The sequence below is a fragment of the Hyperoodon ampullatus genome (assembly GCF_949752795.1).
Source record: "Hyperoodon ampullatus genome assembly, chromosome: 12".
In the NCBI taxonomy this organism is placed as follows: domain Eukaryota; kingdom Metazoa; phylum Chordata; class Mammalia; order Artiodactyla; family Ziphiidae; genus Hyperoodon; species Hyperoodon ampullatus.
In genome coordinates this window covers 88,404,893-88,427,166 of record NC_136925.1, presented here as the reverse complement: position 1 = coordinate 88,427,166, position 22,274 = coordinate 88,404,893, and positions in this window count along the sequence as shown.

The following is a 22,274-nucleotide window of genomic DNA, read 5'->3' as shown; positions in this document are numbered from 1 at the left end:
TCCTCTAAAACAATAAAAATACTGGCAAAACAATTATAATAAACCACTTCAGAATTCTCGCAATTAACCAAAATGATAGGATGAGCTGAAAATTGTCTATCCAAGAGAACTTTCTGAACCTTAGTAGAAAGTTTGGGTCAGCCACACTTTAACATGGGGGCTATTTCCTTCCTACCTTCCTCCCCAGCTCATTGGGGTGGAAGCCAAAGCAGGAAGCTTTGCAGACTATAGACATTTGACCAATTTTGAAATTCTATTAAAAATACCGTTCCTAGAGCACAGTCAATATTTTGTGTGAACTTGCAACTCCCTGGGAAATCTCTATTTTCAGATGGTGGTGGCTACTGAATTTGACTCAGAGATGAACTGTGGGTGGTGGTAGTAGACGACTGAACCCCAGGACATTATAAACGCGATAGCAGACCGATGGCAATGTATCAGCTGCCCGAGGCTGTAATTTCTACTGGGGTGAACTGAGAGCTGGGAAGAAGGTTAAGGGAGATCCTGGAGAACTAGGTGAACACAGAGGAGCTTCAAATGCTCCAGCACATCCCTGGTACCAGAAAGGCCGTGCCTGTCTGCAGGACTGTGTGTGCCCAGCAGAGACTTGGAAAGAAGGCAGGAGTCACTCACCTCTAGCTGACCTTGAGTCTCTGTTCAAAAAGGAAGTGAAAGCTAAGGCTGCCTCATAAACCGCCTGACGTTTGAAGGCCAACTTTCTCACCAGATGCTCCGAGACGTGCAGAATAGCATGTAAGGAAACTTCCGACCAATTGTTGGTTCACCGATAAATTATACTGACCAAGTAGGACTCTCAAGGAAGCCAAGTTTAAAAATAAAATTGGAAATTTAAAACAAAAAATCTGACAGAGAACTGAGCTGCCACATACTATAGGGAATAGAGAATCTACAAAAGTGGCTGAAGAAAGTCACTAAGCAAATAAGCAGCAATAAGAAAAAAATGACAAAAATAAATACCCACAAAAAACAGCAAAATTAACAAATTTGGTGGGGGAAGCTTGTAGAGAAATCTGATACCAGAATTGTTGCAATATATTATTTGAAATGTCCAGTTTTCAGTACAAAGTAACAAGACATGTAAAAACCAGGGAAGTATGCCACATACCCAGGGAAAAATGCAGCCCACAGAAAGTGACCCTGAAACTAAAAAGGCAAAGACTTTATACCACTTATTATAAATATATTCAAGGAACTGACAAAACTAAGTCCAAAGAATTAAAGAAAAACATTATAATGATATCTCTCCAAGAAGAAAATATTAATAAATATGTAGAAACAGTAAGAGAGAATCAATAGAAATTATAAAATGAGTTGAAAAGTACAATAACTGAAATAAAAAAAGACTAAAGAGTCTTAACTGATTTGAGTTGGTGGAAGAAATAATTAGAAAATGTAGATGAGTTAATAAAAAATTACCCAGTTTCAGGAGCAGAAAGAAAACAGAATGAAGAAAAATAAACAGAAACTCAGAGACCTGTGGTACCAACTCATGCATCATGGAAATCCCAGAATGATCTTTTACAACTTAAAAAAATCAAATTTAAAAAAATGGGCAAATAATTTGAATACACATTCCCCCAAAGAAAATATACAAATGGCCAATAAGCCATTAGGAAAATATGATCAAAACCACCATGGGATATCCCTCCAGACCCACTAGGATGACTAAAATAAAAAGTCAGACAATAATAAATAGAGACAGGAAAGTGGAGAATCTGGACCCCCCAACACTGCCGATGGGAATGTAAAGTGCCATAGCCTCTTGGGAGGCAGTGGAGCAGCTCCTCAAAATTCCAACCGTGAAGTTACTGTGTGAATAATCAATCCCACTCCTAAGTGTATATCTAAGAGAACTGAACACGTATGCTCACAGCAGAACTTGAGCGTGAATGTTCAGAGCAGCATTCTTCATAGCAGCCAAAAAGTGGAAGTAGCTCTGATGCTCATCAGCTGACAAATGGATGAATAAAATGAGATATATTCCAACAATTGAATAGCATTCATCAATAAAAAGAAGGTACTGACACTTGCTACGGCATGGATAAACCTTGAAAACATTTTGGTGAGTAAAAGAAGCCCGTCACAGCAGCCAACACACGGTATGATTTTATTTTTGTGGAATATCCAGAAGAGACAAAGCCATAGAGACACAGATTACGGCCTCATGGGGAGGAGTGGGGTGAGGTGGGGAGTGGTGGGGATTTGCTGCTAAAGGGTACAGGGTTTTGGGGGTATTGAAAATGTTCTAGAATTAGATCATGGTGAGGATCGAACAAGTCTGTGAATGAACTAAAAATCATTGAACTGAACACTTGAAATGGATGATTTTTATGGTATGTAAAATATATCTCAATGAAGTTCTAAAACAACGTGAGAAAAGTATTTAGTCATTTCTCTGTTAAGTTACTCCAAATTACTGTGACATATAACATGCTTTTACTAAGACACTGAGCTATTGGAAAGAATAATGTAAAATAATCCAACAAACCAAGGGAAATATCTAAACATTAAACAAACCAAATAAGATATTTTACTTGCCTCTAAACCATACAGTATGTAAGAGGTAAAAAAAAAATCAGTTAAAAGTTAGTTTAGGCATGACCCATTAAAATTAAAGTTGGGGATTTCTTCAGAGTTATTAACTAAATAAATCTTTGTACTATCTTCCAAATATCTCATGATAAAAAGGAGTATTATAAGAACTTTTTTTTTTTTTTTTTTTTTTTGCTAAACCTACCCTAAGGTTATCAACCAGTGAGACTTGGTTGATCAATCAATTCTAAAAATTGGGTTTAGAGCTAAAGTGCCTCTAGGGCCAAGCACCTAGAGCTTGGATGGTGAACGAGGTACACACATCTGTCTCTAGCTTAGAGTCCAAGATGCTTTTCCTGTTTCTAGTTTCCTATTATCGCTATAAACATCATCAATAAATCAGGAACCTTTGTCTCCTTCCTCAGTCTCCTGCTGTCCTTCCGTCTGTCTACAGATCTTGTCTTTCTATTCCTACTGCAACTGCTTCCCTTTAACTCTTAGCTCGATAATTTGGTAGCTCCTCCAGTGAATCTTTTACACTTTAACCAGAGTTATTTTTCTAAGGCAGCGGTCTCAGTACATTATTACTGGGTTTAATAATTTCAATGGCTCCCTGCATGCAATAAACTACATCAAAAAATCTACAGTCAACCCATAACAATAGGGGAGCCCACAGTTGCAGACTCCGCTGCCGGTTTGTGACCCTGTTTCTCCAGGGGTACCACCACCACGATCTTGGTAAAGTTACCTCACCTTTCTGAGTCTGTTTTCTTCTTTATGAGACTGGGATAATGACACCTAAGTAGAAGATTCAAACTAGATAATGCAGAGTATCTAACAGATTCTCAATAATTCTCTAAAATATTAATATGATCACAGCATTCAAAGGCTTCCAGGATTTAACCAATTTCCATCCTCATGAATTTCACTTCATGAAGTGTAGGTTTCCCCACAGTGGAGTACTGACATTTCTTTCACACTGCAAGTTTCTGGTACTCAAATTGGTGAAAATGGGGTTAATTGATTAGAGAATAGGACCAGCATTCAATAGTCATCTCTGTTTGCCTGGGAGGTTCATGGTTTAGGCCTGCTGTCCCAGAGAAATATTCCTTTTTCCATTCTCAAAAGTGCCCTAGTTTGGACCAAAAAAAAATTATATGGTTGCTTGGTAAAAACACAGTTGTGATGGAGAGCCATCAGCAAGAAAGTCAAAGGAAGCTCAGGTGAAAAGGCAGGGTTCACAGAGCTGCTTTATTTGAGGACCTGGCTATCTGACACCATCTGTTTCTCCTCTTCTGTGTTTATCACTTGAATTCGTGAATTCTTCCACAGTACATTGTCAAGGTCAAGGTCAAAAATAGCAGAGGAATTCCAAGTACCTGAGCATGTGAATTAAACGACAAGAGATGCTTTTATGGGTTTTTTTGTCCATTTGTATCAACAACATTATTATTTCAGTGTGCATCCACGCAGCTTAAAGCTACTTAAAATATTTTAAAAGTTACTGTTAAAATACCTGGAGGAAAAATTACTTTGTGATTGCCTATCATAAATTCTCTGAAGCTAGCCTCTTTTATCTCATTGAAACTATGGTTTCGTAGAATAAAGCTTTGTTAGAAATTCAGCTATCCCTTTAGAGCAGAACAGACTGCTTGCTTTTTCCTCAGAATACCACACATTTGTTCCTTATCGATTGAAATAAAATTCTGCATTTTCTCCAATTATCAAAATCCCATCCCAGGAGAGATGCCAATTCTTCTAGGAGGCGTTTGCTAAACCAACCTGTCCCTTCTATGCTGTCATATTTTGGGTCATTCTCTATCCTGCTCTTTTCACCACTCACTCATTCTTTCAAAAACATTTCTTAAGTTCTACTGCTTGGATACGTTTAGCGCTGTTACCATGTGTTATGCTACTCTGTTTTCTAGTCTGCTGACTGATTTATAGTAGATGAACCACATATGTTGATTGAATACATTGACTGTGGCAGGGAGTTAAGAGAAAAGAAAGAAGCATGATCCTTGACACCAAGAGATTTATCATCTAACTGAGGAGTTAAGACCTAGATTCTAGGACACGTTGTTAAAATGCAAAGCCATAAGTACAAAGTGTGGAATAAAGGCCGCATGTCTGGGGTGTCAAGAAGGGAAAGAGGTACTCAGGGGACACTTCCCCGGAGGATGGGGGACGGACAGAGGAAGCGGTCCAGCACCAGCCAGGTCTATCTACATGGACGCCTCCTGTCTGTGTTTGCAGTCTCCCACATCAAAAGTCTGAACAGGAGGCTTCCCTGGTGGCGCAGTGGTTGAGAGTCCGCCTGCCGGTGCAGGGGACGCGGCTTCGTGTCCCGGTCCGGGAAGATCCCACATGCCGCGGAGCGGCTGGGCCCGTGAGCCATGGCCGCTGAGCCTGCGCGTCTGGAGCCTGTGCTCCACAACGGGAGAGGCCACAGCAGTGAGAGGCCCGCGTACCGCAAAAAAAAAAAAAAAAAAAAAAGTCTGAGCGGGGCTGGCATGATAAAATCCCCATCTTTAAGAGGCGTCTGGAAGTATGTGTGTACAGGAGAGCCAGGAGGGGCAAGAGGCAGGCGGAATCACTAGGAATCTGTTAAAACAGTCTCATCCTTGAGGTGTCAGTTGATTGAAATGTGCTTTAGGTGATTTGTAAAAGCATAAATTTAAATGTATGGATCTATACCTACATCATAAAGATATTAGTAAATGCTATGCATTGAAAACATTTTAGAAATCAATGAATTTAATCAGCACCAAATCCAAAGACGAACTCATTAACTGTATGTTTATTGTTTTAAGTAATATTCATAAAAAGGTTTAGTTAGGGCAAAGTGGTAATAAAACATAGCCTAAGGAAATTAAAGTTGAAGTACATTTTACAGAAAGCTTTCAGAGTTAGTACAAAGACATGCACACACACAGAGGTTCTTAGAATCTATCTCTGTCTCTACCCATCTATCAAATTGTCTATTATCTCTCTGTATATCTAGCATCTGTGTATATGTATATTCAAAACATCACCCATCATATACATCCTAAGAACACTAAATGAAAGGTCACCCATTTGAGAAAGACCCTCAGCCCTCTGAACACCAGCTCAGTTGCATTCATGTTAAGCTACCTGCAGTCACCTTTTCCAAAGGGCGAATGAGAACTCAGCTGTCAGGTACCAAGGGTGTCACCTGGTACCGATCAGGTACCTGTCACCTTGGAGAAGCTCATTGGTTTACTGCCCACTTCACCTGCACGACGCCACTACATCAAGGCAAATCAAAGGATGATTTCTGGGATGTGCTTCAAAATAATCCAGTGGTAGGTGGGACAGGTGGCACGGGAGCTGGAACCAATGGCCTCATGTCAGTCATCATCACAGCCACGTGCTGGTTGTAATGGGTTCATCATGTTACTGGGTTCCCTGGTCCGTGTGTTTGGAAGTTTTGAAAATAATCAGCTTAGATTAAGGGGGGAAGGGTGGAGGTGAGAAGGAAGGAGAGAAAGAGAGAGGAGTGCCAGACTCCTGCACCAAAGTGGTGACTTACACACCTTCAGGGAAGGTTGGGGCAGCAGAGGAAGGCTTATGTCCCTGGATTAATAATAAATTGAGTGTGTTTGTCACTGGATACCGGAAAAGCCTACAGTAGTTTATGATCTAATGTCCTCCTCTGGAGAGGTACAACGGTTCCTCACAGGCCATATTTCAGGGTGTTTCTGCGAGGATGCCCTGATGCCTAAACTTTTCACTTAATAGAATATTCATAAGGATGCTCCTACAATGTTAGAATTTCTTTGTACACACTGGCTTTAATATTTACACTCTTCCATCATATGCCTATAGTATAATTTATATAATATTCTGCTAATTTAGGCATTTACTTTCTTTCAAAATTAGTTCAATGATAAATAATGTTGTAATATACATGTGAGTGCATACACATGTTTTTCTTCATTTATTAGTATTTCATTTGGATAGCTTCCTAGAAGTGGAATTATTAGGTCAAAGAATATGATTATTTTAATGAAAATGGATACATATTGTCAAATTATTTTCCCAAAAGAGTATATTAAGTTTTCCACTAGAAAAATGGAGAAGTGCCTGTCTCAGCATACGCACACCAGTCATGAGGAATACAACTTTTCAATTATCTGCTTCAATTATCTGCTAACTTCATAGGTAAAGACAGTATTAGATTACATTTTTCTGCACATTTTGCTATGAATTTTGTAGTTTTTAGCCATTTTAAGTTGTTCATATCCTTTTCTGTGAAAATTTTATTCATGTCATTTGTCAACTTTTAATGTAATTTTACTGTCTTTATTGGTTGTTGTTATATGTTACTTATTTAGGTATTGTTGAAAATTATTTCTAGTTATTGTTTGATAACAAACTTAATTTGTTTCATAAAGTTTAAATATATAATGTTTTTGTTTATAAAATTAAATTGACCAATATTTCTCTTACTATTCCTTGAGTTTATTTTTGGGAGGTTCTTATGCATCTTGATTTAAGATTATTATTCTCCCACATATGTGTCCAGTTCTTAAAAGGTTTTCCTTGTGGTCCGGTTTTCAATTTATTTTGAAAACTGGCATTAAAAATAGTTAAAATTTATTTTTGTATAAATAGCCATTTTTTTCTCAGCATGATTTCTTGAGTAATCCTTTCCTGACTCTTCCAAGTGAAATATAATAATTCTTTTACATATGAAAATCATGTCTGTATATATGAAGTGCTATTCACTTTTTTGTGCTTCAAACTGTAATATGCCCCAAACTTATTATCATAACTATCATCACCGTTTTGGAATTCTGAGCAACTTGGAGCCATATTTAGACAAATCAATAGCATCATCACTAAACCTTTGTCATTCTTTGATTGTCAGTGTAGCTACTGTGTGTGTACGAGATCAAGTATTCTCTTTATAGTGTAAGGCGTTGTTTTTCCCTAGTCAAATGACTATAAGGCAGATGTTTTCTTCCCCACCCTCTTCCCGCACATCTCAGAAATATGGATGAGGTCACTGCCCAGGACCAGGCAAACGGCAGACTTTCCAACACCATTTATTCATCAGATATTTATCAAGTGCCTGTTTCACGAAGGCAGTATTGCAGACATAGACGATCCAGCAGTGGACGAAACAGACAAAAAGATATATCTGTTCCACGACCCAAAATGAATTAAGTAAAATGTGCACAGTGTCGGAGGGTGGTAGGCAGAGCTGCAGCTGAGGTCCCGGCTCAGCACTCGTGAGTGTGCGAATTTCTCCCAATTTAGTGATCAGGGACGTCACAGTAACAGGTGAAATAAATAAATCTGATGTCTGTTGTGGGAGAGTGTTTACGGAAGGAAACACAAGCGCTACAAATCAACGCTGTTTTGTTTTGGGACAGGCAGAGCTGATTTACCAGCACAGCATCAGTGATAAGGACTAAAGAGAAATTTAAGCAGGGAAAGGGTGTAGGGCAGGCTGGGGATGGGGGCTGGCGTTTCAGTGTTAAATATGGGGCTCAGGAGGATGGGTGTGTTGCAGATGAGCCATTGGTATCAGGACCCACAAGGAGTGAGGGGATAGTCCGTGCAGGTGTCGGCGGGAAGAGGACCCAGTGTAGGAGGGACACCTGCAAAGGCGCTGGATAGGCGTGTCTGGTGTGTAAAAAAGGGGCAGCATGTCTGGAGCAGAGGGAACAAGGTCAGAGAATGAAGAGGGCCCTTGGGCATCTTCAATGACCTTGGGTTTCTGCCAGCACAAGGGTGGGAGCCAGTGGAACATACCGCGGTTGTTAGCACCAAAGACAGCCCCTGGTGGTCCCAAGTCTTGTATTTCTTCCCTTTTGCAGGTCACGTCCTGTGGAATCAGGGCTGGCCTGGGCCACCAAACTGGTCGTGTGTGCATTGTAAGACTTGCAGTTTCCACCTGGGTCTGCTGGACGCTCTCTGCAGGAAGCCGGCCACCACATCAGGAGGACATTCGAGCAGCCTGTGCAGAGGTTCCCTTGAAGCAGAACCAGCTGGACTGTTTTTTTTTTTTTTTTTCCAATTTTATATTGATTTTATTACTAGAATTTGGAAAGAAGCCTTGTGACTGTATTAAGCTAATGTTGTAATGGGTGAAATGAAAGAGACAATTAGAACCTTAGTAGCTGGACTCCTGAGTGACCCACCTCGAGGGACATTTGCCACCCCAGACGACCCTGCCGATGACTGCAGCCCCGGGCAGACCCTGAGCCTGCATCCCCGAGCAAGCTGCTTCCACGCTCCTTACCTGCAGAAAAGGAGAGACAGTGAACTACTACAATTGCTTTAAGCCATTATGTCTGGGCTATTTGATACACAGCATGGCGTAGCTAACACAGACCCTGCACAAGGCCAGCCTGGCTGAGTCACTTGCGGTTTCAGGGCGCCCGCGGGCGCTTGCGTGTGTGGAAGAGCAGGGGTGCCGGCTGGAAGTTTAGTTGCTCTTTGGTTGTTTGTTTGTTTGTTTGTTTTCTCCTGAAAGAACCAAAGCTTTGGGGTTGGGCAGACCAAAGATTGAGCCCTTGTTGTCCTTGGGTTGGTTATTTAAGCAAACTGAAGACAGTAATACCTATCTTGTATGATTGTTTAGAGGGTTAAATTAGATAATGTATGCAAAGTTCCCACCGCATGGTCGGTGACCAATAAATGCAGGTTTTCCTTTCTATCCAAGGAATTTTTTCTGTCTTGAAAATAATGGACTGAAGCAACTTGCATAAAAACAATTTTTAACATCAGAGCAGCTTGATTCTTTGCTGGAACGTAAGGTTCTTAGGACCAAGGACTGGATCCCCTTTGTACACATATTCCCGACAGCCTCTCCACCCCCAGGACAGACAGTCCATGGTGCTGGCTTCAGGATGCAAATGTCCAGGGACTGACACTGAACGGCCCTTGTTAGGGGTCTGCACCTAGGCACATGCCCTCTTTCCCCCAGAACCGACTCAGAGCATCACTAAAGCCTCCAGACTAACACTGGGCAATCCAAGTTCAGGGAACTTTCACTGCATTTGTTGAGCCAGAAACAACTGGACAGGCTCACTGGAAATGCCATCCTTCCCGCAGATAGGAAGATGTCTGTTCACAGGATGGGGAGCGACTTCACAGCCCCCTTTGGGGCTTGGGGATGAAGCGTCTGAAAATCCACAGATTTGAAAGAGGCTTCTGAGGTATATTTATGGTTTCAGCCAGAAGCTGGACAGTGTAAGAAGCCAAAAAGTTCCGAGTTACCTGAGGCTCTGGCCACAATGCATCCTCTTGTGTGAGAAGTCCCGCTGCTTCTCCTGGACCAGGCAGTGGGGGACAAGGAGACCTTTGTCTGCAGCTCCCTTAAGAAGCCTGGACTCGGGTTTACGTGTGTGTGATATGCATTATTATATGTAATGTTAATCATTATGAGATGAATATTGTATCAATTAAATAATCAATATGTTGTACTGGTATTAATATAACATTAATATATTAGAGTGATGTATACAGTCCATTAATAATTAATATAGTACATAGTATATTTGTAGATCATATATTAGTGTACTTTATAATTATTATACTAGGCTAATTAAAGTTATATTAATAGTTAATTAATAGAGCATTAATGTATCAAACACAATTTGGCTTCATCTTTTCCATTTGGCAAATCTTTTTATCTGGAACCCTTGTACCTCTCAGCAACATTCAACTCTCCTCCTTGACTAGATGAGAAACGGCCACACCTTGCCATTTTAAACAACAATTTCAGTCTAAAATATTTATTTTATTGCCAGAGAAGTAAAAGTTTTGGTGTACATTTTGCTACAAATGACACTGCCTCTATTGACCTGGCCCCAAGAAAGATCTATTTATAATGATAGGAAACCTTCTTCCTCATATATAAGTATCAATTTTTGTAACATTCCTACAGTCACTTTGTAAAAAATAGCTTAGTAAATAGAAAATGTAGTAAAAGACCAGTACTCACAACTTAGTAGTGAATTTTGGATGAACCAAAGTCATCATTTTTGGAATGTGTGGTTTCAAATAAATTGAACTCAGGTGGTAAGCACATAGACGCTGTCCTCACCTGCGCCTGAAGCCCCTCCTTTGTCCACACACACACAAGCTCCTCCCCTCAGATCTACCTGGAAGTGTCAGGCTGTGCCTGGAAAGGGTCCTGGGCGTGTCTGCCAGGCTCTCACTCTCTGGACAGGGGGTTGTGGAAGCAAACGCCTTTGCTCTCAGTGGCTCAGTGTCCACTGCAGGCTGGCAAGGGCTAGTCCATCGAGGCCAGTCCAGATAGGAGGAGGAGGATGTGAGCTTCGGAAAGGAGGCTCCAAGGAGAAGAATGGAATTAAAATGTTATTTGATATGTCTGAGTCCTTGAGGAGATACTGTTGAAGAATCTGTTGGAACATTTGGAAGGACTGATTATGAGAGAAGCAGAGAAAATAAGAAATGGAGAAACCATATTTGCTTTACATGTTAGTATCATGTGGACACATGTGTGGCCCCATTGGATCCATTTTCAGTCGTACGCTTTGCAAAATACGTGCATCTCCTAACTGACACATCTAAAATAATTTGTTAAATTATACACAACACAGTTTAAATGTGATTCCCCTACCAGAATTCATCTCGTCTTCTGTGGTTTTTGACCACTTCTCTTTAATCCTATTGACAACATTGTGCATTTTTATATTCTCTGCCAACACTTTTTCTAGACGATAGAGATGGGGTTTATGTGTATAAACTAGTTGGCACCTAGCAAAGTGTCTCGCACTTAGTAAGTGCTCAATGCTTAACTTAAATTTGATAATATTGTCTAGAGACCATGCTTGGAAATATTTACTTTCATGCTAGAGTGTTTATTCGTATCTGCTGTTCCTGTTCTCCGTAGAGCTGACTAGCCCTCTAAGGTCCAGGATGTCTCCCCAGAAGTGTGAAAGGGGGTTAGGGGAATTGCTTGGAGGAGGCACCTGCGGGGCACAGAAGGGCAGAGACACACTGGACTTTGGTTTGGAAATGCAGACCATTCCAGGAAATGCAAATGGTTAGCAGGAAGTCCCTGTTGCAACGGTGCTGGAATTAATTTCAGGAGAAGTTGCTGTGGAGGCACGTGAGTCATGAAATCTTAGAATCAGAGTAGAAAGTCTGTCTTTCAGGACACCCTTCTTTTACTTCCTGCCTTTTCCTCCCCGTGTGCCTTTTTCTCCACGTGTTCTCACCTCACCCTGCGATTATTCCGTGAAAGCTCGCCTCCAGTGGCTGGCACAAAACAATACTTCATCAGAGGTTTACTGTTACAGATAAGCAAGTAATGTTTTTGGCAACATATCTGAATTGACCTTTCCTGAAAGTTCTAATTAATTTTATAAATAGAAAATTACTTATGAGTTTCTACTGAGATGCAGGGCGGAAATGCAGAGCTTGAATTCCAGAAAAAAAACAGAACCCTAAGAGTTGTCATGCAATGATGCCAGAAAAAAATAGATTTCCTTGGTCATAACCATATCATAAATCAAAAGATGCTATTACTCTTGTCTTGGGAAGTCTGGTACTAATAGCAGAGATTAAGAGTCTGTGAGTCTGGCCGTGACCGTGACACCATCCTGCTTTCCCTACCCCCTTCAAGACACTGTTGTTTTCTGCCAACATCAGTCTGTGCTACCATCCTACACCCCATCTGTGGGATTAGATTCCTGATTTTGCTCAGCACGACAAAGGATTTGGAGCTGAAACCCGGGTGTATCACTCATACCAGTTGGCCTCCCTTTCTCATATTATTAACAGAAAGTAAATGATTTCAATCTCAGCTTGTTCATAATTTCATAATAACTTGCTGACTCCTGGACATAGATAAAGAATAAATACTGTTTTTCTTCTTTAAAAATGCAGGACAAAAAAATAAAGAGTTTTCTATTTCTATACACACATGAGTCAAAATCACTAGGAATTGGCACAGTTCATAAAATGTGCTTCACTGTTTTTCTCTTCTCCAAGGAGAATTGGTATATAAACTGAAAACCTATCTTAAAATGTATCTACAAATAAAGCTGAAGTGGAAAATTGAGTCATTTGGTCAATTATCTGTTCCAAAACAACTGCTGTGTCAGGGCAAGGCGAAGTATAACTGGTGTTTGCAAAATTTTCTCAATTTGTCACGGAACAAGGGGACTCCCACCTTTCTGCCCTCTCCCCCCGCCCCTGGTTGAATGGATTTAATTCTTCTCCGAAAAGCCTGGCTTCACCCAGCAGGACGTGATGACCTTGGGGGTGCAGGATGAAATCGAGCCATTTGCGGCCCCTCCGAAGTTGGTGGTGCTGTCCCAGGGCCTGGGTTCTTGGCAGGTGGTGCTCATTTTCTGGGCTTCCTGCCTCGTTTCTTAGTCTCTAAGTCTCTGCTCACACTAATATCTTGGATGACATTCCTCGTCCTTATAGCCTCCTTGTAGCTGTTACTCATAGTCATCCCAGATATGACTCAACACACCCAGGTGAGGGTCCGCTTCTGATAAACCCATCACGATGTATTTCTCCCCTGTAACTTCTGTTTCCCGTGCCCCACCTCCTCTCAGCTACCCAGTGAAATATCCTTTCTCGAAGCAAGAATTATTGAAGCATGAGCTGCTTTTACAAGCAGCTCATGCAGCTCAATAACAAAAAAACAAACAACCCAATCCAAAAATGGGCAGAAGACCTAAATAGACATTTCTCCAAAGAAGATATACAGACTGCCAACAAACACATGAAAGAATGCTCAACATCATTAATCATAAGAGAAATGCAAATCAAAACTACAATGAGATATCATCTCACACCGGTCAGAATGGCCATCATCAAAAAATCTAGAAACAACAAATGCTGGAGAGGGTGTGGAGAAAAGGGAACACTCTTGCACTGCTGGTGGGAATGTAAATTGGTACAGCCACTATGGAGAACAGTATGGAGGTTCCTTAAAAAACTAAAAATAGAATTACCATACAACCAAGCAATCCCACTACTGGGCATATACCCTGAGAAAACCATGATTCAAAAAGAGTCATGTACCAAAATGTTCATTGCAGCTCTATTTACAATAGCCAGGAGATGGAAGCAACCTAAGTATCCATTATCAGATGAATGGATAAAGAAGACGTGGCACATATACACAATGGAATATTACTCAGCCATAAAAAGAAATGAAATTGAGTTATTTGTAGTGAGGTGGACGGACCTAGAGTCTGTCATACAGAGTGAAGTAAGTCAGAAAGAGAAAAACAAATACCATATGCTAACACATATATATATGGAATCTAAGGGGGAAAAATGTCATGAAGAACCTAGGGGTAAGACGGGAATAAAGACACAGACCTACTAGGGAATGGACTTGAGGATATGGGGAGAGGGAAGGGTAAGCTGGGACAAAGTGAGAGGTGGCATGGACATATATACACTACCAAACGTAAAGTAGATAGCTAGTGGGAAGCAGCCGCATAGCACAGGGAGATCAGCTTGATGCTTTGTGACCACCTAGAAGGGTGGGATAGGGAGGGTGGGAGGGAGGGAGACACAAGAGGGAAGAGATATGGGAACATATGTATATGTATAACTGATTCACTTTGTTATAAAGCAGAAACTAACACACCATTGTAAAACAATTATACTCCAATAAAGATGTTAAAACAAACAAAAAAAAGAATTATTGAAGCAGCATAACAAGGAAACTGTCAAGTCTTGACATTTGAATTTCAAAAGCTGGATCCGCAAAGAAGGACTCAGAAGAAGAAGAAAAGTCAGAGCAGTTTTTTTTTGTGCCTTGACTTGCTAAAGTCCCCAGAGAATGGGAGAAAAGGAGGGAAACCCAGAGTAAATAAGAGAACTAAATGCTGACATGCATCCCTAAGAAGGGCCCTGGGACCCCAGGCCCAGCCTCTCCTGGGTGCCATTTCTGATCAAAGAACCAGAGTCCTAGGTGGATGGAAGAGTCTGGGGACAGAACCCCTGAGCTCCCACCGCTGATTCACAGCCACCAAGAGGGACAAAGGTGATGTCTGCGGAGACGTGGTCTGACTAGAACCTCAGCCTCGGTGGTGACCCCGCGCAGAGAGCTTCTGTGAGCGGAGAGCAGGCAGACCCACCACGGCTGAGCGGGAGCAGGGCCAGCCCCGCGGTGATGCTCCTGGCCAGGCGGACATCTCCGCAGCCCGGCACCTTGTGAGCAGGCGCATCCTGTGCAGATCACGGGCAACCGGCCATAAACTCAGATCTCGTTTCTACCGTCCTGAAACGTGTATTCGAAATGAATTAAATTATAAAGGTTAATAAAATTAGATTTCTTTTGTAACAAATCTGTGGCCTGAGTGTCCTAACCACTAGACCTATTCCTGCCAGGAAGGTCATACTCTCGTGAGCAGACCCCCAAACTTCGCCAAATCCTCTCACCCTGAACCCCTGTGAGGGCCGTTGACTGCCACCAATTCCCCATTTGTGATAGAATCTGATCTGGTTTTCAACACTGGATGTTGATCTGTCCAAATCACAATGTGCTAATGAAACTGAAGATATTTCAGGTTTACAGATCCAGTGCCTGTCTTCCCCCGGACCCAGAAGGTAAATAAGAGTTGGGATTGACACGTGTGCCAATGACTCTGCAAAGTGCGGCCTAGAGAAGCCAAGTCAGGTCTCTTGTTCCGTGTGCCGGCTGCAGCCCCAGCACCAGGGATGCACGAGGGAGACCAGATGGACAAGCCCTGAGTGGCGACGCATCGGTGGCATCAATCAGTTTTGGCCACCACGTTATAGGAAAAGTGAGTCGTTCTGCTCAGATAATACGTGGTCTTAACCCAACACACCCTCTTCAAGAGGACTCTTAAATAGCAGAATTAACTCTGCAGATTACCCGGAGATGGCTCCGGACGATATTCTTATCAGAGCCGTTACCCATAAAGCTGTCAGCGGTGCTGCGGGTAGGACCAGCCCCACCTGTGCCTGTCCCTCCGGCCGCCTGTGCAGCTGTAGCAGAGGTGGGGTGCCGTCCCTCAGCACAGCCTGGCCTTCAGACGCTGGCCCTGTGTTCAACAGTCAGTATATATTTTTTTAGAAAGAGTTCCAGCCTCTCATTATTGACATACTTAAGATTGTTTGATTCCTAAACCACAGCCCAAATATTTTCTTTTAAAATCTCTGTAAGTATCAAGACCTAGTCCACAGAAAGCGCAGTGTGTTCTGCCTGAAAACAGTTGCACTGAAAAATACCTGCCTTGTTTTTGAGAAAAACACTTAAATCATTTCTTGAGGTCCAGCCATCGGTGCATTTAGATAGAAAATGCTTTCTGAAGAAGCAGTCCTTGTTAAATGGGTTTTTTTAGAAAAATATGGTGCCTTTGCTAGGTATTTAGAAATTCCTCCTGCGGTGAAGTTATATGAGCCCTTCCAAAAACCATCTCGGGTGAAAATGATTAATTATCCCTAATAGACTCTTTTAGGGCCGTGTTTCTTCTGCCATGTGCAACACAGCAGGAGCCCAGAAATCGCTTCCAAATCCCCCCAGCTTCTTCCAAGAAAATGGACGAGAAACATTGGCTGGCACCCAGGTTGGTCCTCTGCAAGTCACTCCTAGTCATCTGCTTGCTCCAGGAGCCCAGAGAATTCACAGTTCCGACGTCCACACGGCTCTGCATCTGTCCGTCTCTCGCTTCTGCCACTGCACACGTGTCTGGGAGAGAAGTCAAGTTCTGATGGGAGCCCCAGGGCTGTCGGGCAGCAAGCAGGGGCTGCAGTGCCAGGGTACCTGGGGTCAGAGATTGGTGGTACCTGGCCCACCGCAGGTGTCCTGCCAGCCAGGAGACACAGATGGGCTCTGTTTGGTGACCTCTGGCCAGGGCTGGCCATGTGGGTTTGCACAGACTTTGGCTTGGCAGTCTCTATCACCAGTCCCTAAAGCCTCCAGTTCAGCCCCAGCTCTTACGTTTTGCTCTTGGCTTGGGTGAAACTCTCTTTCTCTGGGTAATTTAAGACCCTGGGGGTGTATGTGGTGTTATTTCTCTCGTTTTGTCACCACATTCAATTTTCTGGGAAAGGCTCATAAACTAAGATGACAACTAATCCACATAGAAACTTTAATTCTTTAATTTTACTTTCTGGAGATCCTTTCATTTATTTCACTTTGTTCTAAAACCACAGGCCTGTGTAAGATAGACTCAGGACGGAATGACGCTCTAAGACAGACAAGCCTTTCCAGGTGAAACCTAAGCCTTTAAAGGCAGAAATTTCTAGAAGTCTCTCATTGTGTCAATAATCAGTAAGAACAAGGAAAAGAGAAGCTTTTCTTGGTACAATGTTTTATTTTAAGAAGGAGAAACAGAACTCTTAAGGAAAATAGAAAAGTAAAAAGAATTCTTACTGCATGAAAAACAAAAAGTCCTAGCTGCTGCTGATTTGGTACCAAAAATTCTACCAAATTTTCATAACTGTACTGTGTTTTATCAATTTTCCAAGTTAACAGATGAAGACTTTAATGTTGATCATAACAAAGGGTGGATGTTTGTTGGAAGAACGGGAGTCTTGTCGGATGACTCTGGGTTGCTGACGTGAAACCACATCACTCGGAAGCCTCTTCGTGCAGGAAGAGGTCAGGGCTCTCACCAGGGCTGTCTCTCGGGTCATCTATGATCCCCTGCTTGGTGGGAAGTCTTAATCCTACCTTCCTGAGTCAACCATCTCTGTTCCTCCTGTGATGATCTGAAAATAGTATTTACTGTCATTCCAAAGTTTCTAGGAGAGCCACACAAAGCAGACCCTTGAAATGACATTCAGAATAAGAATCAATTTAAGCAGGATGCCTGGTTCAGACTTCTCAGTGTCCCACATGAGATTCCAAAGTACAGCTGGGGTTAAGAACTGCAAGTCTCGGGCCTAATGATGCCAGAGGTACTGGGGAAGGCCAGAAACGTGTACACGTACGTGTTTGGCATCCGACACCATGATCCAGACCCGCATTGTTACTTGTCACGTGGCTCCTGGCAAATCACTAAACAGTCTGACACTGGAAATTAGGTAAAGAGAGAAGAACAAGATTTTCTTCACAGGCTCACTGTGAGTAGCAAAAAAGTCACAGGTGTAAAACGGCTTCAATTGTGTGTGACAAGTGTTAGGGGCTGTGGCCTGTGTGGCGTCGCGGACTGTCCCCGGCTCTCAACCCACCTCTGTGGCTGCCCGGTCTTCACTCCTGACCCTGGCCTCCTAGTTGAAACTCTCCTGTGATCCAGGCTGGTGTGAATAATGTTTTAAAAGATATTCCTCTAAATCATGATTCTGATTAAATCTCTACCCTTTCAGAAAGATTTACATAACATTGTAAGTTTGTGAGTCTTCCACCTGTTCATTTACTTGTGCAGTTAGTATTTACTGAATGTATACATTATCCAGACAGTGATGTCACAGTAAAGAATAAAACGGAAATAGACAATGAGTGAGTCAACGAACGTGTAAGTAAAACAATAACACATTGATGAATGTGTAGTTGAAAAATTAAATCCAGGCCTGAGAGAAAGGATGTGAGAAGAGTCGGCCATGGAGAAGAGGGGAGGGGAGGTCCTTGGGGAGAAGGAAGATGTCCTCCCCGAAGCTGAGGCTTGGAAATCACCCCAAAACACAGTGGCTTGAAGCAACATTTATGATCTCACAGCTTCTGTGGGTCGGGAGTCTCCATGTGGCTGTGCTGAGGGCTCTGGGTCGGGGTTTCTCACAAAGCTCTCATCAAAGCTGAGCCTGGGTCTGAGGTCCCCATGGCATCTGTAGGTGGGACAGGGTCGGCTCTGACCCCAAGCTCGCCCACGTGATAGCTTGAGGATTCTGCTTTTCCAGGACCATTGCCCAGAACCTGCCATCAGTTCCTGGCCTGTGGGTCTCTCTCAGGACAGGTCCCTAAAGCAGCTGTTTTCATCAGAGGGAGCAAGTCAGCAAAGCTACAGAGAACCAGGACGGAAGTCCTGTAACTTATGGCTCCATCACCTTCACATTCTGTCCATAAAAAGCAGGTCTCCACATAAAAAGAAATGAAATCGAGTTATTTGTAGTGAGGTGGATGGACCTAGAGTCTGTCATACAGAGTTAAATAAGTCAGAAAGAGAAAAACAAATACCGTATGCTAACACATATATATGGAATCTAAGAAAAATGGTCATAAAGAACCTAGGGGTAAGATGAGAATAAAGACGCAGACCTACTAGAGAATGGACTTGAGTATACAGGGAGGGGGAAGGGTAAGCTGGGACAAAGTGAGAGAGTGGCTTGGACATATATACACTAGCAAACGTAAAATAGATAGCTAGTAGGAAGCAGCCACATAGCAAAGGGAGATCAGCTCGGTGCTTTGTGACCACCTAGAGGGGTGGGGTAGGGAGGGTGGGAGGGAGGGAGTCGCAAGAGGGAGGAGATATGGGGACATATGTATATGTATAGCTGATTCACTTTGTTATAAAGCAGAAACTAACACACCATTGTAAAGCAATCATACTCCAATAAAGATGTTAAAAAAAAGAAAGCAAAAGAAATAAATAAAATAAAATTTATTGTAAAATTAAAAAAAAGAAAAAAGCAGGGCTCCAGTTTCAACCCATACTCAAGACAAAGAGACCCACATGGGCATGAGGCCAGGGGGCAGGGGGATGATTTAACAGGCAAGGAGGCTGAGTGAGGTAGGATGTCAGGGCAGGGAAGGATGGCAAGTCAGCTCCGACAGTGTCAGAGGTAAAGCCTTGCTTGTCATTTGGTGATGATGGATATGGGAATGGGCACTAGGAGAGAATGTCTGACCCTGAAGAAGAGACCTTCAACAGAAACCTTCTTTTCCCCTGACAGTCCTACTTTGTTTCTATTTGTTTTGGAGAACTGTGTTTTGACCCATTAATTCACTACTCCTAAAAACACCTGCTCTAAAGCTGTAACCCAAGATGTGTTAAATAGGGTTGATATTTGTTTAGCACTTCATAAACCCTTCATCATTTCATAACTGTTTATTAGCTTTGCAGTTTTAGAGTTTACAGACTCATACATGTAAAAGAGCTGTGGGTGTTTTGTGTGTGTGTGTGTGTGTGTGTGTGTGCTTTTTTCAGAACCATGAATATTAGCTAGCAGACACTCTGTTCAAACTCCACTTTTGAAATTCCCTTTCATGTACAATTCTATAACCTTCAACAAGTGAATAGAAGTGCATCACCACCACTGTAGTCAGGATACAAAACAGAAACTCCACATTTTAAGAGTCGCTTTAGTCACAGATCCACTGAACTGTTGAAAACAACTATATAAACAACTCTTATAATAACTGTAAAGCACAGCTGTTATAAAAGCTTCCACATAAAATGCATATATACTATGTATGAGATAAAACAAGGAAATAGAACTTAAGGAATGGATGCATGTTGTAATGACTAAGGTCAGAGAATCTACAACATTACTACCTTCTGAAGGCACATTTCTTGCTCTAAAATAATTTAGCAAGCCCTAAATTCTAAAGATGTGGGATATTTCAAGTAAACAACATTGAGTGGTTGATAATGACCCAAGCCCATGCACATCATGATAGTTCTTCACTGTATCCCCTCTGTTACTGTAAATGGAAGAGGTCTTTCTGAACTTCGTCAAGAGAAAGAGACCGGGGTTTCCCTGGTGGCACAGTGGTTGAGAGTCCGCCTGCCGATGCAGGGGACACGGGTTCGTGCCCCGGTCCGGGAAGATCCCACATGCCACGGAGCGGCTGGGCCCGTGAGCCATGGCCGCTGAGCCTGCGCGTCCGGAGCCTGTGCTCCGCAGCGGGAGAGGCCACAACAGTGGGAGGCCCGCGTACCGCAAAAAAAAGAAAGAGAAAGAGCCCGGAGTCCCCTTGGATGAGTCCAAGGAAGGACTCTGTGTGCAGACGCAGAGCGATTCACCAGGAGGCAAGACGCTGTGCGGCCCCCGGGCCGCGGACACAGCGGCCGAGCTCGGGACAGGAGAGCGCGCGGGTCTGGCGCTCACTCTCCTGGTGCAACGTGATGAGTGTCCTCTGGAGTCGTGGGATGCTGGCTCTGCAGCCGCGATCCCCCCAGGTCCTGGCCTTGAGGACCCAGTAACGTGGCCTGTGTCTCTGACATCCCCGCCAGTTCATCTGCTGCTGTGATACCTCCCTGAGCACCTTGTTAGGAGGATAAAATGTGGCTGCAGGTGTCAAGGAGCTGGCACGGACCTAGGACAGAGCGCAGGTTCAATTTCACCAGTGGAGAAAGGCCGAGACCCTCCAGAGGCCTCTGGAAGCCGTCCCCATGCAGGGGGGCCTCTCTGCCCCCTGCAGCCACACCGGCCAGTCCTTGCTGCCCTTAAAGTCCCAGCTCAGGAGACCCTCCACTTGGGGAGCTCTTGCCCCAGGGACCCGCATGGCTTGCCGCCGGGGGCATTCAGCTCTCTGCTCAGATATCTGTCTGGAGAGCACCTTGGTGGAGCTCACTGCCCCCCATGCCCCGTGTCCTTCCCTGGCTTTATGTTTCCCATGGCGCCTGGGTTGAGGCTGGGCCCTGCTTATTTGACATCCTCATGTGTGTGTGCATAAGCGTGTGGAGTTTCCAGTGGCCCAGTGCGGCGGTGGGAACACAGAAGGTCTCTGCTTTTCCCCACAGTGTATCTTCCGTAAACGTGGCCTGAGCTTTAAAGCTCTCCCGGCCCATTATGAATATGAGGTTCACATTCTTGCCCACCGGGCTCCGAATAAACACCAGACAGGAGTTTGGAAAGCCTGGGGGCGCAGGGAGGCTTTGCAAGGACGTGGTGGCGTTAGATCTGACCTGGAAGCAGAGCTGGGCCCTGGGAAGGTGTTCGTGTGGTGGGGCTGCGGCCAGGTGAGCGAGTATGGACAGACTCGGAGGCCTGACAACGTGCAGGAGGCGCCTTCCTGAGCAGCAACGGCCTGGAGCAGGTTGAGCCCGCTCCCCAGGGACAGGATTCAGAGGAGAGCGAAAGGCAGAGGGCCAGTGAGGGGCGACCGTCCCGGGCTTTTCATCCCAGGCCAGGCCCATCTCTCGATCTGTGCTTGGTGCTGGGAGGCCCCATTGCTTCCCTCCTTGCTTTCATGTTGACGGAAACGTTCCATGAGGGAATTCACATTTTATATCCCCTCAGTTGAACATCCCCCACCTCGGAGCCTCTCAAACAATCAGGAAGGAGGTACACCCAGTTAATGTCCACCAAGAATTGGAGAATTGCTTAGTATGAAAACGGAAATTTTAAATTTACTTAAAATTTAAATTTATTTAAAAATAAATAAAAATGAAGACACAACATAACAAAGCTTATGAGACTCAGGAAAAGCAGTCCACCTGAGGAAATTCATAGCCACTATTAAAAAAGAAGAAAGATCTCAAACCAATAACCTAACCTTCCACCATAAGACACTGGACAAAATAGAGCAAACTAAACCTAAACTAAACATAAAACATGCAGAAGCAGGAAATAACAAAGATCAGGGTAGAAATAAATGAAATAGAGAATAGAAAACAATAGAGAAAAATCAATAAAACCAAAAGTTTGTGCTTTAAAAAAATTAATAAAATTAACAAACCTGTAGCTAGACTAAGAAAAAATAAAAAGAAAAAGTCTTAAATTGCTAAAATCATGAATGAATGAGGCAATGTATCTAGCAACCCTACAAAATTAAAGGAAAACAGGGGGATAATATGAACATGTGATGCAAACAAATCAGATAACTTAGA